Source organism: Diorhabda carinulata, chromosome 9 (assembly GCF_026250575.1).
Source record: "Diorhabda carinulata isolate Delta chromosome 9, icDioCari1.1, whole genome shotgun sequence".
In the NCBI taxonomy this organism is placed as follows: Eukaryota; Metazoa; Arthropoda; class Insecta; order Coleoptera; family Chrysomelidae; genus Diorhabda; species Diorhabda carinulata.
Window position 1 is genome coordinate 8,668,969 of NC_079468.1, and position 14,076 is coordinate 8,683,044.

The window sequence follows — 14,076 nt, forward strand, 5'->3', positions numbered from 1 at the left end:
GTGATACACTTTGTTTTGGACGCAGATATTATCATATTGAAAGATTTAGCTGTGCAGTTTAATACATGTAAAAGCCTTTGAAGATCATCCTCATTTTTGCGACTATAACAGCATCATAAGCGTAACATAATATTGTAATATTTCGGTCCTCCATCTGGTAGCCCCTCAGCTTTCTTACTTTCTTCATTTTTTCGTCCAAAATGATATTGAAAAGCAAGGGGCTTAACAAGTCTCCCTGGCGAATCCCTTTGTGTACTGCTATTTGCTCCATTAGCACTCTTTTCACTTTGGCTTAGATTTTGTTGTCCATGTATATATTTTCAATGGTTTTTATCAAGCCATAATGGATTTTTTTATCGTATAGTAGATGTATTACGTCTTTTATTTGCACTTGATCGACGGCTTTTTGTGGATCTATAAAGCACATAAATACTGGTCTGTTCTACTCAATCGATTTTCTTGTGATTTACCTGATGATTAAGATCGCATTTGTGCCCAAACTTCCCGATCCAAATCCCTGTTGCTCATCTGTTAACGTGATAAGACTGTTTATTTTGTTTGTGATGACTTTTGTTGTAAGTTTCAGAGTGTACCCAGTAAATTGATTCCTCTATAATGAGATAGTTTTTTTTTATTCTTTTTGAACATGAGAATTGTAGTACTCATTCTCCAATCGTCTGGGATTGTTTGATGTGACACGATGTTGTTAATGAGAGTTGTCAGTAGCTTGGCAAGGTTTCCTCTCCCGTATTTGAGTAGTTAGTATGCCAACTTGACCTGGGCTTTTTCTGTTTTTGAGCTGTTTTATGTAGTTATTTTAGGCGTGTTTCCTCCGATGCCGCTTGTTTGATGTTTGTTTCTATATTTTTCCAACTGGTGTTCACGCTCTCCTCTGCCTCGAATGGGTTAATGTTGTTTTTATCTTTTAATCTTTCTTGGTAGAGTCTCCTGGTGGAAGGAGCTGAGCTAACCCAAGAACCCTCCTTCTTTATCCGAGCTTGGGACCGGCAACATGCTCTTCTCAGCTACTCAATACACCGGTAGGGCATGCAGACGAAGTTACTAAAATCAAGTTATTAATCAATTTCTTCTGAAGTTTTAGCTATATTAGTCGAAATTAACTCTAACGGTACCGAGATGTTGAACGGTATATTCTATTAAGTAGTCGCGGTATGCGAGATGGTGAGCGATATGTTATATTAACGAGTCGCGGTATACGATGTGTTGAGCGGTTTGTTCCATTAAGGAGTCGTGATATGGGGGAGAGGTACTTGTTGTTAGATACTCGAATGAATGAGGCCTAACAGTTGAACGGTATTTCATATTATAACTAATAGCGGTATGTTAATTGTCGGCAGTAGAACGGTATGTTCTATTAACGAGTCGAGGTATGTGAGGAAGGTAATCGTTGTTAACTACTTAAATGGATTATATAGACTCATTCTTGATCGATATTTTATATTAACTAGTTGCGGTATGCAAGATGTTGGATTTAGAATATTATGTTTGTATCGGTCTTGGTATACGAGAGAAGTATTGTAAAATCGGTAGAGCTATTCCATTACGTGACTCAATCTACGATTTATGGAACACGTATTGTCTACATCCTATAACTTGTATGAACAAAGTAAATAAATAAACATATTAAACAATAATATGATACCGACCCATATTCTTAAAGGCAGCTTAAACTTTAAAGAAAAATTATATAGTGCATGTAATATTATCTATATAGTGTGATTTTCACCAGTTGCTTAAATTGTGGAATCTGAAATTCTCAGAAAACTGATAATTTAAGTTTGATCATAGAGGTTCTGAGTCTTGTCGCTTTATTATATTGCTTCCGTGGAGTGTTAGTTTATGTCTACACTGATAGAAAATAGAATATATTTAGCTACACAGATTAGGTAGATTCAAACTTTTTATTTTTTAGGGAAACATGTTACTACCAAAATCATAAATTGAATTGAAACTATTTCTGATGGAAGTATCTCTTTTTTGGTGTTAAGCAAATGTTTCGGATCCAAAGATAAAAAGGAAGACAACAAATATTGATATAGTTAGGAAATAAATAAAGTTCTTGGTAGGGCAATATTAATTTTGGATTTTGTAACGCATTCTACTAGTAAATCGATATTTTTATAGAAAGACTTTTGCTAAATATGTTATAAATAAAATACAAATAATGAAAAAAGTTGAATATATTTTCCAATTGCCATTGCCAATTCCATTCGTAAAAGACCGACCTTTGAAATTTCAGTTATAACGGTTATTTCTACTGAGTTGACAGAAATTTTGATTTGATTTATGAATATTGGTGCTCAGGTTTTAGTTACGAAGCTCACAGAAAAAATCCTTGAATATTTGATCACTCCGCATACGGCGTCGTGCTCAAACTTCGTACCTCGTGCGATATGGCCATCATATCCACACTAGTTGCACAAAGTACTATAGAAGGTTGACGTTGTAGTTGTAGTTTGCTCGTCCAATGGATACGTATCGTACCCCACCCACCGTTATACTCCTACTATCTTATGTCCTTTCACCAATTACCACATAGTGAATTGAAGATAGTTCTACCTTAGACCAGAGGCTTCTTATTTATAAAATTGGCACAATTTTTCCAAATAGAAATTATATATATATATATATATATATATATATATATATATATATATATATATATATATATATATATATATATATATATATAATTGGTTCTATGGTTAATCTATGGTTAAGTCGATATTTTAAAGAATCAGGTCACTTTGTATGTTGTTCAGAAATTCCAACATTGAACAGTCTTCTTACTTCTATTTATTGAGAATTTCTTTGAATACAAATCATTTTTTGCTTACTTCGGAATTATTATAATCATAGCAGTTTTTATTCATAAAAACTTCCCAAATATGAATGACTCTTTTCCAGTAGCTTGATGTAGTCAACGGTTTTTCCAGAAAGAATTCTGAATTACACATTGAAGTGGCCAATTACTGTAAGAACGCAGAGAAACTTGGGACTTTACTCTAATTTATGATCAATAAAGTAACCACAATATACATAAAATAAAATGAACCCAAAAGAGCGGATTTACGTGTCTCGACAGCTGATATTTATTTAGACGCTAATATATTAGTGGCATAGCTATTGATATAAATAATAAATCTCCCATAAAACACATAATAGTACATAAAAATTGGTAATTCTAGAAATATCATATGTTGTAATGACTAAAAAACAGATTGTCTCCTTTTTGACGATATTTATTCTCTGTGTTTATAGCTCAGTATAAAAACGAAGTAACAAGTATTTCATTGGAAATTTTGCAATTTTCCAGTAGACTGGCACATAAATCATTTGTTTTAAATCAACTAGTGACATATTTTGATTTTCAGTTAATCAAATTTATGATAAAATATTGGCTATATGAAAGATAACACTTGGAAGCATATATTGAATGATGAATTCTGTAGACATGGTCAGCAGTTGCATAAAAATTTAAAATATCCAAATAAAAAACAAAACGGTTATAGTTATGGGTAGGATTTCCGTGTATCCGGGTTTTCTAAAAATCCAGTTATCGTTAAATAAAAATAAAACTTCACTTCATGTACTTGTTCCGTTTATTTATATATTCATTATTTTTATTCACAAAAGGGATTGCAGAAAAAATTCAAATTCTGATTTTGATTATTCTTGACCTCATAAATCTAAAACAAGAATTTAAAACATTAAAATATAGTATTACAGAATGTGCGCTATAATCATTATGTTTATAGAATAGGCAAACAATTATCTGAAATTCTTTTTTCAGTTTATTGTGGTGATGGTAGAACCTATTAGGTGGTATTATTAATGGTTTCATTCAACTGAGTTTGGAAGGAAATAACAGTCATTTCGTGCAGCGCGATATTATCATTATCATCATCATTTGAATGGTTTTTGTCTTGAAGAAAAGTTTTCAAATAAACGCACAAATATACTTTCTGGATACGCAATTATGCATTAGACAATTCGCTTGATTTAAAGGTGACGGGGCTGTGTGAATATTTGCAAAGTAAAAATATCCTTATATATCTTCGTTTTATCATTCTTTTTTCCAGTGCTGAGTAGAACTCATTCAACAAAAAAATTCGAATTCTACCGATCGTTTTTACCAGTAACGAAACTGATTTAAGTAATCTTGCCTCTTTTCGGCTCAGCTGCCAATTTAAAGGAATTCGTTTTTTTCGTTCCAGGATTAATTCATTTCAGTGTGAGCTAACTTAACAGTTCTTTGTCAAGATTATTTTTTGAATCTTTTCAAAAGTCTTTATAGGCCTTTGACGTTTATTTATCCAACTAACAAACAAAAATCTTATATGTTTTACACTGTAGTAGAAATGATCGATCAAAGTGAAGTTAACTATTACTTATCAATTCACCCAGTCTTTCTTTTTTTTGGACATTACATATAATGTCGACATGTTATGTGAGAGACATGTGGTTCATATACGATGGAGCACCTCTCCACTTACTAAATGATGTGAAAAATCGTCTTAATAACATTTTTCCTAATAGGTGAATTGGTCAGGGAGGTCTATTTGCATGACCACCACGTTCCCCGATCTTAAAATCTTGCTATAAGCAACACCGGTCAACACAAGGAAAGAACAGATCCATATTTGATAATTTTTTGGCTAACCAACTAAATTTTTCTACATTTCAATTTTGTCCTAATGTAATCAACACGATGTTCGACAGTATGCAGTTCAATTAGAAATGTCTGATTGTGCTGAAACATGTAAGTCATTTCAATAAATAATAATAATTTTTATCAGAATATGACAAACGGTTTCATTTGAATTTGAACAAAGAGTATCTTATTGTTAAAAAATCTATTAAGAAATTATACAGGTTGCTCCTGGCCTTCAGATAGTAGTGTAGAATTATTTATTCCGTCAAACACAGTACATGGACATATGTAATCATCCAATGTTCGAGTGTATAATTTAAAAAATATACTTAAATATAAGTTCTGACTTCACGGCTTTAAAGTCCTATAACTCAGAAACGAGGCGCCGTATAAAAATATGTCATAGCATTATTCTCACTTCATCTACTCACTCCCAAATTTTTCGTTCTGGAACACTCTTCATATATTTATACAAATATTCACCGACCTTCTAGTTTATAAACCATCACAATGTGACATGATCATTTATCCTTGTCCAAGTGAGCATTTCCTCTTTAGTTTTTCTTTAAATACATATCTTAATTTTGGAATTCAGTTGGCGTAATAAACATTCCTATTTTTGGCCTCCTTTAGCAGAAAATCCACTAAGATAATCTTAATTTTACCAAAATACAATTAGTTTGCTAAATTTTACAGTTAGAATGTTTTTGAATCTACCTCATAGTGATTGATTAATGACTTGATGAAGACATTGCTAGTAACCTTGAAAGAAAATATTCTTAGTTAGAGTAGTAGCTCCACCTGCATGTTCGTTTGTACACGACTGTCATATGATATTGCAGATGCACCTAATATATCCATAAAATCTCTGTGAATTTAAGTTAGAGTCAACACGATTTATTTCAATATTAAAGAGTGGCTTTGATTTCATGCTTCCAATCTAGGTGTTCATTCATATTCTCAGTACATTGATTTATCAATGGGTGCAGTGAAAGAATCGTCCTTGATAATTACTATAGAAATATACCCAATATATACTATTTGGAAGTAATTTATATAAAATAGTTATTAAGACTCCTTTGATTTTTTTACTTTCAAACTATTTATGAAATTGTAGATATGATACGTTCTTATTTGAGTCATTATTTCAGTGAAATGAACAGAGTTTTGTATGCCAGATTTCATTCGAACAATCTAATTATTTTTTAAAACCCACTACGAAAAAGAATTGAACATTCTCGTCTGTTGTGATCTGGGAGATTAAGTTTGTTTAATTGAATAAAATTTTGTTTTTGAATGAAATAGAATTAAAGAATATATATTCGTATTCAAAAACCTTTATTTATTTCTTTTGTTTTTTTCTGTTCTAGAGCTTTATCTAGAAATTTCATTTAGGTACAAAAATAAAATAACAATAAAATACAATAAAAATATTACCTGATATATTAAGTAACAGGGAATATAAAAATGTCCAAAAAGAAGTGAAAAATTGAATAAATTTAGTCACTTATTTCATATTTTTATTTTAGCAGTGAGCCTGTCAGTAACTTATTCGTGATATCATTCTCTTTAATGCTGTGTGGTAGTAGGTTTATTAATAATATTTGAAATAATTTCACAAGGAATTAAAGAATATTTTCTCGTATTGTGTATTTTTCTATTGTCCATTGAACGTGACCAGATAGAAGTGGAAACTCTGAAATTGTTTTGTTTCGGTAACCGCACCTGGGAGTGTATGAAATAGAAGACGAAGATCTCTGACAACTAGTCATCTCACATTCTAGACTTTCAAAAGGAATGGGATTAACAGATCAGCTGTAAACACTGGATTCTCCAGTATCGCAGCAAGAAAGGGGGACTCAATAGATCCTTTGGGTCGAAGTGTACAAGTATATCATACCCCAAAATCTATACATACATACTTACATATGGCCCAAAGAAATATAATCTATTATGAACTTCAATCTCTCCATTTTATTTTCAAAAATAATCATGAAAACTTGTTTTTTGTCAGTTTCGGTTTCTGGTACCCGCACAATAAAGACCGATTTTTTGTCAACCAGTACTTGCAACTGACATCCACCTAAAATATGAAATAATAATAAGATTTTGTCGAAAACGTTTCGTGAAGAAATACTAGGACATGCTAGCTACCCACATAACTTGTTAATAATCTCAATCACCATTAAAGTCTCGTTATCATCGAATATTTCGCCTACAGAGAAAATTTTTCTGATAGATCAAAGACAAAGACAAACACTTCTAAAATTTATCATATCATTCTTTGTCGTATGAGTCTGTGGATTTTTAGACAATAAGATAACGTCGCTGGTGAACATAAAAAATTGATGGAACCAATTAAATTTGAATAATAACTTGTATGACAAAAGTTTGTACGCACTACGGGTCCACTTACGAACTTTTGGGCTGAAGGACCTGGCCTTGATAGAACTATTTTCATGACGGCATAAAAATCTACTTACTACTCTTAATACATAAATAAATAATAATGTGTAAATAAACGAATTTATTCAGCTTCCCATCAATTCAATTTATTATAAATTAAACATAAAATATTGATATGTTCAATTTGTCATTGAAAACATTTTGTAATTATTGGCATTCTTAACAGATTTTTCAACGTATTTTAGAGACACTATAATTTCGAATATTACATTGTTCCGAAACAATTTTCCATACAGTGATATCTGTCTCTTAAATTGACTCCCATGACTTAGTTGATGTTGTTGCTCTACTTATTAGGCAAGCAAGGACCTAAATCCCACTAGAAACTAGTAGATGCCATCAAGCAACAAACTTCTGTATTACATTTGAAACGAAAATATTTTTCATTTTTCGTGAAAAGTACTAAGTCAATTTCAAATGATTAAAATATTCCTTCTAGGAATATTTTTTAGGTATATATAGAATTGTGCCAAATTTATCTCTATTTTAATTAATAATGTTACGAACAGCAGGCAGCAGTAGCAGGCGGTTTATTTTCAGTATTTCTTACAACTAATTTCTAGGAAAGTCTACCTATTTATTTCTTTTGTTTTTTTCTGTTCTAGAACTTTGTGAAATTTCATTTAGGTACATAAATGAATTGTGTAAACGCAGTTAGTTAGTGTAAATAAATTAAGAACGTAAGAGTCAGTGTTTATTAATTCACCCCACGATTAAAAGAGTGTAAATAAATACGAAAAACGTTACAGTAACAAGATTTTGTTATTTAAGTTTTTAGTCCCAATAAAAATATTACCTGATATATTAAGTAACAGGGAATATAAAAATGTCCAGAAAGAAGTAAAAACTGGAATAAAAGTCACTTATTTCATAGTTTTGTTTAAGTAGTGAGCTTGTCAGTAACTTATTCTTGATTTCATTCTCTTTAATCCTGTATGGAAGTAGGACTTTTAATAATATTTGAAAAAATTTCAAAAGGAATTATACACGCAATATCTTTATTCTGAATTTTTAGAGTCTTCGCACCCTAGCTAAATTGAGTTATCTTATTTTAATTTGTATTAATGAATTATCTCGACCATTCCCACAGAAACCGATGAGTTGCTGTTTCCACAGAATCACAGTGCGAGGACCTCATCAGCATTTTAAATTAATATGAAAGTATTTTCTCACACTTTTTTCAGTTAGTCAGTTGTGGTCATTTACAGTAAATTGTAATGATCTTATAATTAGTCTGTGTAAAATAAAGTTTTTAAAAAGTGTTTACGAAGTTAATAATTTGAAAGTGGTGCAGTCAGTAGGATATTCGGAATTGATACGTATCGAACGCGTCGATTTTCGTTTTAACGACTGACTGAATATCGAATCTACGGACATAGTTATTTTGTACTAGTGGAAGTTTGGAGCGATCCATAGAACGTCAGCTGAGCCCAGTGTATTGAACAACGAAACGACTCCAAGTGCAAAGAAGTCCGTCGAAGGGAATTGGAACCGAAATAGTCCGATTGCGTAGAGATATTCATCTGAGGAAGAAAAAAATTACTGAATTGGAGTATATCTCTATAGGAATGTTTGAAATATTTCTCCTATTATTACTGTAAGTACAATCAATCTTATGTTTGGAGTTGACGATCTAACAAATATATTTCAAAGTTTAAAATTAAGACCTACAGCTGACTCACAAATTTCAAATCAAAGTTTAATAAGTAGAGATAATAATAACTTTCATACCAGAATATTTGAAATGTGTACCAGATTTCGATGGCAAATTAACTGAAAATGCAAAATTAGTCATGGATATACAAAATGTATCTACTTGGAACAAGTTGAAGGATGTATTAACTAGAAATTTCGCTGACCAGAGAGACGAAAATTGTCTTAACAGGGATTTAGTAATGATGAGAAAACAACTGAATGAAAAACCACAACAGAGTTTTGAATATTCTCAATCTTTTGTGTAGTTAAATAGATGCTCATGAAATTGAAAATGAATCGAAAATATTAAAAAGAAATTTATATAATAATGTAGCTTTGACAACATTTTTATCGGGACTAAAAGAACCGTTAGTGTACTACTATTAGTAGTATGAAACCAAATAGTTTAGCTGAAGGTTTACAATGTGTTTTAAAAGAGAACAATGTACATTTTTTTCAGAATTACACTCATAAAACAAATATAAAGCAACCACAATACTCGAATAATTCTTTGACACAGCGACACAATTTAAATAATCATAATTCCGTTCGATTCAATGCTTATACACCCAATAATTTCTTTAGAGAACAAAGACCATTTCCATCTCAACATTTACACATTCGTCCTATCATGTCGAGACAGCCCCAACGATTTCCAACTTTTTCAGACCAAATCAAAATCCGAATTCACCAAACCCAACACCCATGAGTATTTCCATAAGAAATACACTGAACAATCAACCAGTGAGTTTATCGTCCATGAACTCGACCAAGACCTTCAAATCCAAACCATTTTCGAAATTTTCGACCACAAAATAATTTCATTTCCCAGAGTATAATATTAAACTCTTAATAGATTCTGGATTAACAAGATCCTTTATAAATCCCGAAATTTCAATATTTTTCAGAAAATATAACTCATGACCCATTTATTGTTAAATCAGTTTTTCAAAAGTATGCCCATAAATATAGCACTTTAATTCCTTCTTAAAAAATCTTCAACCGTTCCGATAATTTGAATCTTAAATTTAATGTATTCAAATTTTATAGTGTATTCCAAGGGCTTATTGGCCTAGATAATTTAAAATTGCTAAAGGCAATTTGGACTTTTCTGGTTAATCACTCCACAAAGCAAAATAAAATTAAACTATTACAAAACTCAAAAAGACATAAATATTATTACTATCGAACCTAGAACGGAAAAAGTTATTAAAATAAAAACCAATGTAAAAAATGGCGAAATTATAATCCCTCATAAAAAATTTCACGGTTGTGAAATACCAGAATCTTTATCAATCGCAAAAAACGGAAATCTTAAATGTTACCACAAACCCGGTAAAATTAAGTTTTTCAGAACCACTTCCTGTAGAAATATTTAATAATAATGATTTTCAAAATTTCGAATTAAATTATCTAGAAGAAACCTCTGCACAAACTTATAAACAAATAAAATTAGAATAGATCATTTAAATGATGAAGAGAAATCCAAAATACTTAACCTTTGTGCTGAATACTCTGACATATTTTATAACGAAAATACACCACTTACTTTTACAAATAAAATTAAACATGAAATACGAGCTTCTGACGAAATACCTGTTTACGCTAAGACCTATTGATATCCTTTTGTCTACAAAAACGAAGTAGATAAACAAAATCAAAAATTTTTAAATCACAAAATTATCCGACCGAGCTCAAGTGCTTGGAATGCGCCCATATGGGTAACTCCGAAAAAACAAGACACTTCCGGAAAAGCTAAATTTCGTGTAGTAATTGACTATAGACGCCTTAACGAGAAAACGATTGATGACAAATACCCTCTACCTAATATAACAGACTTATTAGACAAATTAGGCAGATGCCAATATTTTACGACCTTAGATCTAGCCTCGGGATTCCATCAGCTCGAAATGGCCAAAAAGGACATAGAGAAAACAGCCTTTAGTACCGAATCCAGGACACTGGGATTTTCTCAGAATGCCATTCGGATTGAAAAATGCCCTGGCTACTTTCCAACGGGCTATGGACCATATACTACGAAGTATACAAAACGAAAAATGCCTGGTCTACCTTGATGATATAATCGTTTTCTCAACTTCACTGCAAGAGCACGGAGAAAGACTGAAATGTGTATGTGATCGAATCCAATTTCAAAATCCAGTTGAATAAATCGGAATTCCTTGAGAAAAGAGGCTTCTTATCTTGGGCATGTAGTCAACACTGATGGAGTGAAATGCAACCCAGATAAAATAAAAGCCATTAAAAACTATCCTATATCCAAGACCACAAAACAAATAAAAGGATTCCTAGGACCGCTAGGATCCTATAGACGCTTTATAAAAAATTTTGGCCACTTGACCAAACCACTGACAAAATGCCTAAAGAAGGGAGCAAATTCTAACACAATGACTAATTTCTATCCTGCTTCGAGACATGCAAAAACATCCTAACTAACGATCCGATTCTCTGATATCCCGACTACACAAAACCATTCAATCTGACCACAGACGCCAGTAACGTAGCCCTCGGAGCAGTACTTTCTCAAGTGCCTATCGGAAAAGACCTTCCAATCGCTTACGCATCACGGACACTTAACGATTCCGACCGAAATTATGATACCACAGAAAAAGAACTATTGGCCATTGTGTGGGCCACAAAATATTTCTGACCTTACTTATATGGCAGAAAATTTACCATTGTTTGCGATTACAAACCGCTCCAATGGCTCTTTTCTATAACGGACCCAAATTCCAAACTCTTAGATGGCGAATCAAATTAGACGAATTCGATTATAAAATTGTATACAAACATGAAAAACTCAATACTAATGCAGACGGACTATCCAGAATTGAAATTAATACCAAAGAAACAAACGAAGTCCTCAATGATCAAGAATTTTGGAAAAAAATTGATGATATTTTACATCGCGATTTAGATATCGATAATGTGCCATTTTCATCACAATCACAACGAAGTCTCAATACACCTTCACCAACTACAATCGAAAATCAGTAAAGAACCCCGACGATAGAAACAATTCAAGACGAAAACCCTGACCAAGACACTATATCCTTGATAGTAAACCCAGACACTGACGTAGACCCTGAAATTTCGCCGACAACGAACTCAACTAACAACGATTCTGCAATGCAATACAGCATATAACACCTGACCGTGGAAATGAACTCAACGATGAGATAAACAACCTAGACGATAACGAATCTCTTACAATGCATTCAAATTCCGAAGAAAATCCGGTTATTGGCATTCCCATCGCAAAATGTGGAGTCAACACTGGACAGAATCAAATAATAAGATGTTATCAATTTTATCAAAGAATTCATTTCACCAGGTATTCAATATCATGTTTACTTCGAAAGCATACAAAGCATACAGTATTACAAAAATATTTGGACAAACTGTTGGACAAATAACAAATAACGAACAGATTTTGGAAACAAAAATTAAATTTATTCAAAATTTTATTAACAAACAAGCAAACGACGAACATTGTGTATATATTAAGATGGCTATGGACTTTATCGTAGATTTGTACGAAATGATAAATTCAGTACTAATCGACATTGAAAATTCGATTACATTTGCAAAACTTCAAGTAATGCACCCAAGTATAATAAAGACTTCTGATTTATTTCAACAATTGAAAAATTTGGAAAAAATAGTTACTAAAAACCAATTGCCTTTAGAAATTGATTTCGACAAAATTTTACTTTACGAACAATTGATAAAAATTGATTGTTATTCATATAATGACAGAATTACCTACATTTTGAATATTCCGATAACATACCCCAAAGCTTTTGATTACCATCATCTATTTTCGGCCCCTATATTAGAAAAGAGTTAGTTTAAGGTGATAATACCTCAAAATAAATTTTTAATTACCAATAACGCATACTCAAACAAACAAACAAACCATGCGAAGAGATTCTCCCTGCCCGAGAATAGATCTGCAAGAAATTCAAGAAGAAAAGCGGCCTTGTGAAATAAGTTTACTGGAAATGAAACACTTCTGCCTGTGAGAAAACCAAAATTCGACTATCGAAGCCACTTCTAATGCAATTAAACAATTTCCATTGGTTGTACATCATTCCAGCCCACGATACAGCAAATTTCGAATGCCCGAATCAAGAAGAAACTAAGTACTTGACAAATTCATAGAAAACCAACCTAAGTTAACATTTGAAAAAGTTTCAAAAAACCCTAGCATATGGACATTATTAATTTACTTGTTATTACTTTTTAGTTTTGTATTTTGCAACCCTGCCGAAGTGAATTCTTCTCAGGTGGACCATTCTATCAACTACCTTGCTAGCTACGGAAGTTGAATTTACGAGGGAAGGAATTATCTCGACCATTCCCATAGAAACCGATGAGTTGCGAGGACCTCATCAGCATTTTACATTAATATAAAAGTATTTTCTCACACATTTTTCAGTTAGTCAGTTGTGGTCATTTACAGTAAATTGTAATCATTTTATAATTAGTTTGTGTAAAATAAAGTTTTTAAAAAGAGTTTTCGAAGTTAATAATTTGAAAGTCATGTCACAATGTTTAAACATTCATGGATAAATAATGGAGATTTGAAATCAGGAGTTGAGCTAAAATATCAAGAGATGTACGATATAAGTAAATAGTTGTAGGTTTATGGTAAGGATTGGCAATTTAATAATAGTTTTCGAACTCATGTTCATCAGTTTTACCAAACTTTGGAATGTATTTATCGAGGGTTATGTTCTAAATTTCAAAAGTTGAATGAAAACCTTCTCACGAATGATAAATACTCATAATATATCTGTAAATCGATCATGATGTACCTACATTTTTCAGGTTTCAATATAATTATACGTAAATGAAATTTTCACATGTGCTAGTGAAAATACCTATATTTTCATCTGCATAAAAAAAGAAATGGAGAAATCTTTGACAATTGTTACAAAAAAATTGTTATTAAATCTTTCATCAATATCTCCTTATTGTTGGTACGATTTAACTGCAAGCACTTTTGCCTCATTCGTTATTGATTATTTATTTCTTAAATTTATGATTCATTTGATACACGCGTGAATGTGTACTTGTTGACGTAGACCCCTGATTTTAAATTATTAAATTACCCCATAAGAACAAATCTAATGGTGTTAAATCATACGATCTATGGGGCCAAGTGTGATTACCAGAATTAGGGAGTACACGACCTGGAAATGTTTCAAGCAGTAATT

At 31.8% G+C, this 14,076-nt stretch overlaps 2 protein-coding genes across 2 annotated transcripts in view; both read left to right on the plus strand.

Moving 5' to 3' along the window:
• LOC130898228 (tetraspanin-5) overlaps positions 1–13,372 on the plus strand; it is a 56,194-nt gene extending 42,822 nt beyond the window's left edge. Inside the window, exon 10 of the transcript XR_009059854.1 lies at positions 13,104–13,372. The gene's annotated coding sequence lies outside the window, so the exon portion shown is untranslated. The remainder of the gene's footprint in view (positions 1–13,103) is intronic.
• LOC130898227 (dopamine receptor 2-like) overlaps positions 1–14,076 on the plus strand; it is a 392,084-nt gene that overhangs the window by 2,155 nt on the left and 375,853 nt on the right. The gene's annotated exons all lie outside the window — the stretch shown is intronic.